Source organism: Cydia fagiglandana, chromosome 5, assembly GCF_963556715.1.
Source record: "Cydia fagiglandana chromosome 5, ilCydFagi1.1, whole genome shotgun sequence".
Lineage (NCBI taxonomy): Eukaryota > Metazoa > Arthropoda > Insecta > Lepidoptera > Tortricidae > Cydia > Cydia fagiglandana.
In genome coordinates this window covers 6,014,840-6,019,839 of record NC_085936.1, presented here as the reverse complement: position 1 = coordinate 6,019,839, position 5,000 = coordinate 6,014,840, and the positions used below count along the sequence as shown (strand labels likewise).

At 36.0% G+C, this 5,000-nt stretch overlaps 1 long non-coding RNA gene across 1 annotated transcript; it reads left to right on the top strand.

Moving 5' to 3' along the window:
* Nucleotides 1-2,453: 2,453 nt before the first annotated feature.
* On the top strand, nucleotides 2,454-3,926 carry LOC134664361 (uncharacterized). Its single transcript, XR_010098241.1, has 2 exons — nucleotides 2,454-2,953; nucleotides 3,716-3,926. It is a non-coding gene; the product is annotated as an uncharacterized LOC134664361 (long non-coding RNA).
* The last annotated feature ends 1,074 nt before the right edge of the window (nucleotides 3,927-5,000 follow it).

Here is a 5,000-nt window from a genome sequence, read left to right as displayed (position 1 = left end):
TGCTTTAACCGTTATAAGGTCTGTTTAGTGGATAAAATTACGCCATGTGCTGTATAAGGAGGTAATTGTGGACTTTTATTACGTTGACTTATTAAGGGAGCACAAGTGAACTATTATGAAGCTAATAGACGTATAATGGAAAACATGTGGCACATTATACAGCTTTTCGCTTAACATGTTTACCGCTAAGCAGCTTTTATTACGCTGACTTTTAAGGGACCACGAGTGAACTAATATGAAGCCAATAGACGCATAATGGAACACCTGTGGCGCATAATACAGCTTATCGCTGAAGGTGTTTACCGCTAAGCAGCTTTTATTACGCTGACTTTTTAAGGAAGCACGAATGAACTATTATGAAGCCAATAGACGTATAATGGAACATACGTGGCGCATAATACAGCTTATCGCTGAACATGTTTACCGCTAAGCAGCTTTTATTACGCTGACTTTTAAGGGAGCACGAGTGAACTAATATGAAGCCAATAGACCTATAAATGAAACACATGTGGCGCATAATACTGCTTATCACTGAAGATGTTTACCGCTAAAGCAGCTTTTATTTTGCTGACTTATTATAAGGGAGAACAAGTGAACTGTTATGAAACCAATAGACGTATAATCGAACACATGTGGCGCATAATACGGCTTAGCGCTGAACATGTTTACCGCTAAGCAGCCTATTATACTACCATTGAGACTGTGTGTATAGCGGCTATTTAAACGTTCACAAGATACCTTATAACTGTTTAGAGGTTCACTAGTGTATCGAAAGAACGACTTGGACTTTATAGTGGTTCACTTAAGTATCTTAATCAGATATATAACAGTCGTATGCTGCATATTAGAATTTTAACGGTTCACGTTGCTTTTTAACATTGACCGCCATTTTATTGTATATAACCTACAAAATTTAAATTACTTTTCCAACTTTTAAGGGCAACAATAACGTTTTGTGCATGAGTTCTTAACCTAAATCACTAGTTTAGCACTTCCTATAACGTATTATTAACTTTTTATCTCATAATTCCGTCCAAACCACTAAAATAGTTTTTACACAATAGCTTATTTATATCATTAATTTAAATAAATCCTGATTATTCTCGTGGCGCATTGAAATTTTCTTAGATAATGTATATATATAATGTCAATAAACATGCATTCCCAAACATCTTTCTCACATTAATATATAAAAGATCATGTACTAACATTTAACTAAACACTTTAACAAAATGACTTATGGTGTTGTTGCGCTAAAGGTTTTTGCTTCAATATAAATATGTTTTTTAAGGCAGAGGTGTAAAAGTATGTTAATAATTATCTTTTATTCAGCCCAACGTCAATCTTTCCCGGTATTAGGGCGCATATGTGACATATTAACTGAATAAAGGGTAACTGGTGGTCTCATACCCAGTCAATATACACCTCTTATAACTCCTGTTACCCCTTATAATTCCATTAAATTGCTGCTACAATGCTCTTAAACAGCTATGTGAACTTAAGGCTGCATAATTTGTGCCCATTTAAGAGTTATAAAAGCTGAAAAGAGGCTTATACAGCTCTTATACAGCTTTTTTATTCCAGCTTCAAGCGTATTCGTACTTCATTATGCGGCTGCTATACAGCTAATCTGTGCTACTTGGGTGGCTCGTACCAATGAGTTTTTCGGAACTTATGTGCGAAATATCATTTGATATTTACCACTAGCTTTTCGGTGAAGGAAAACATCGTGTGAAAACCTGCATACATCTGCGAAGAAATTCATAGGTGTATGTGAAGTCCCCAATCCGCATTGGGCTAGCGTGGGGACTATAGCCCAAGCCCTCTCGCGCATGAGAGGCCTGTGCTCAGCAGTGGGACGTAAATAGGCTAAAATGATGATGATGCTACGGTTATATTATTTAGTATTTAGAAACTGAAGGTACCGTAAAGTCGGTCTGAACTTTACTGAAGGAATTTATAGAGTTAGACCAAGAAAAATCTGCAGCGATTTTGACAGCACACGCAGTGCAAGCGTTATTTATACGTCATCATTTTATATAAGTTTGACGTTTAAAATAACACTTGCACTGCGTGAGCTATCAAAATCGTCGCAGACTTACCTTGGTCTAACTCAATCCATTACTGAGTAACCTATTTTCCGTACCGACGCAATTTGTAAGTTGCTAAAGGTTCCTAAATCTGATTTGTACGGAATCGTTAACACACGGGATGTTCGCATCGTACACTTTGTGAACTGAAATCACTTACACTCAGTTTGGAAGGGACCTTCGTACATTTCTTCGATGTACTTAGTTATTCTATCTGTTGAGTATCCCACGTGGGTAAAGGTTTAAGAGCCAACGGATTCTTATTAATGAACTGTCGAAAAAATTGTGTTTAATTAACACGTTTGTATAATAATATAAATTAATGATCATGGATTAGAATAAAAGTGGCTAAAATCTTTAACACATTCACTGTGGCTTAACCCTTTACCAGGCCAAGGGAAATATTCCACCCACATCTTATATCGGTTACCGTAGTCAGGTTTTAACTCCAAACCACCTACAAAATATTTTGTCAATCCCTGAAAATATTATTTTATGATCTTCATTCACAACACGCTTCTAAATTGCGTAATATATCTTTGGCAGCCATTTCAATTCACTTGAACGCTAATTTCAGCAAACTACGGAGAAATTCGAACACTTTCCATAATTTCTATGAAACAGAAGTACATAGATCGAACAATTTTTTGATATTTTGTAGATTTTGAGTGTTGAAAGCAAATGTAATCGTAAACATTGCTAAATATTCATGCATTATTGTGTATGACCAGAATTAGGATGTGGGTTGACATTATCCCATGGCCTTATTAGAGTTTAACTGTGTGGGAGCTATTTTTCCCATGGCCCGGTAAATTGTCTTGTCATGTCATAAAAACTCACGTAAGTAATAAAACAGTTTTTGTGTTCAACCTAGAGCGAATTCATGTACCTAGCTATAAAATCTCCTTTTAAAGGCTTTCCCTGAAGAATTTCTTCTTGTAGATACATAGTATCATAAAATTGAATAATTGAATTGAATTGAATAATGTTGTGTTGCTTTTAACCAAAAAGTAATGAGGTAAGTATTTATCCCATTGCCTGTCTAGGTGTGAGACTGTGTTACATATATACAGGCTGATCAATCCAAATGGGTCAAGATTGAAAAAACGTTTGAATGCCCTTATTATTAAATCGAAGCTATGGTTCCTAAGAACAGATTTCGCTATCTCACAAAGTTTGTGACATCTCCATACTGACCCATTTGGATTGATCGCCTTGTAATATAAACGATGTTTTTGATACAGCCTGTATATTTAAAAATAAATAACAAAAACCAAAGAGCCCCAAAATCTAATCGGGTCATGGGAAGAATAGTTCCCACACAGGCAAATTCTAGCCAGGCAATGGGATAGAGTCATCCCACATCCTAATTCTGGTCATATCACAAGGACGCAGGAGTATTTAGCAAAATATATGATTATATTACCTTACAATCATTAAAATCATGAAAATAACAAAAAATGGTTCTATATATCTGCTTGTGTTTTTCTTAAATTCAGTAAAGTTTTCGAATTTGTAAACAAACCACTAACATCACTGGTCAAGTGGATTTAAATGGCTGCTAAAGATATATTATTGGATTTTGAAGCGTGCCATGAATGAAGATCATAAAATAATGTTTTCAGTGATTGATATAATGGTTCGTAGGAGATTTGGAGTTAAACCTTGACTATTATAACCGATATAAGATGTGGGTGGAATATATCCCTTGGCCTGATCAAGAATATAATAAGACAAAATCTAGTATGACAGTTCATTACTTAGACAGGCGATGGGATAACCGTAACCCACATTTTTATTTCTGGTTTAGAGGAAGATCTCCGACTTTCATAAATACATTTTTTACAAGGCGTTCAATACGGTTGCAACAGCATATAAAGTACGTATTAAGACACGCTGGTTCTTCGGGGCCTGGTAAAGGGTTAAGGTCCATTTGACTCGGCACATTACCTATAGTTAACCTCTTCTCTGTGTTAAGGATCGTGGCTGAATTCGTAGTCATCTTTTGGGTTCCTACTCGTATATAGCAATGCACGCACGAGAACTTTCCAAAGTTGCGAAACTTTCCACATGAGAAATTCTCGGTAACTTCTGAGAATGTTCTCGAGAACGAGAATTTATTTATTAATCGTAGTTTATACCATGAATATTCACGATAGTTTAGGTGTAGTCCTTACCCCCAGAAAATTCCAACTTTTGGTCGTCCGCTTCCGGTCAGAAAAATGTATGACGGCCCGGCCAAACGGTCAGACTTAGGTGGGGGGTGCTCGACCAAATGTCATAGAGGGACCCTGGCAGTTTTTGACGCCGCCATTTTTTTTCAATATGGCCGACTTTTTTTTTAAACTTTTATAATTTTGTCCTAGCGCACTGAAATTTTGGTCACGGAATCTCGGGGTCTCCTAGATACCTATGAAATTTTTTTTTTAGAAAAATGCTACAATTGCGGGAAAACTGGCCACTTTTATTTTGTATGGCAACTTTTAAACGGTGCGTGATAGGTGGGGGGTGCTCGACCAAATGTCATAGAGGGCCCCGAGACAAAACAAACTGCATTTAAAAAAATCAAAATGGCCGACTTTTTTTTTTAATTTTTTCAAGTTGGTCCGAGCGCGCTGAGATTTGGCATGGCGGGAGATAGAGGCCTCTAGACTCTAATGAAACAAAAAAAATTTTTGGAAAAAATTGTCGAAAGTCGAAATGTTCTCTGATATACAGTGAGAATTTAAGCAACTTATTGGTAAATTTATCACATCAACAAAATAGCTAACTGTAATAGACAATAATATATGCATAATAACATTTAGTTTTAAGTTATGCCTATTTAAACTTTATTTCAAGTATATTCTCTTGTTTAAACAATAATTTCCAAGTTGCAGGAATGTTCTGAGAACATTCTCGAGAACGTTT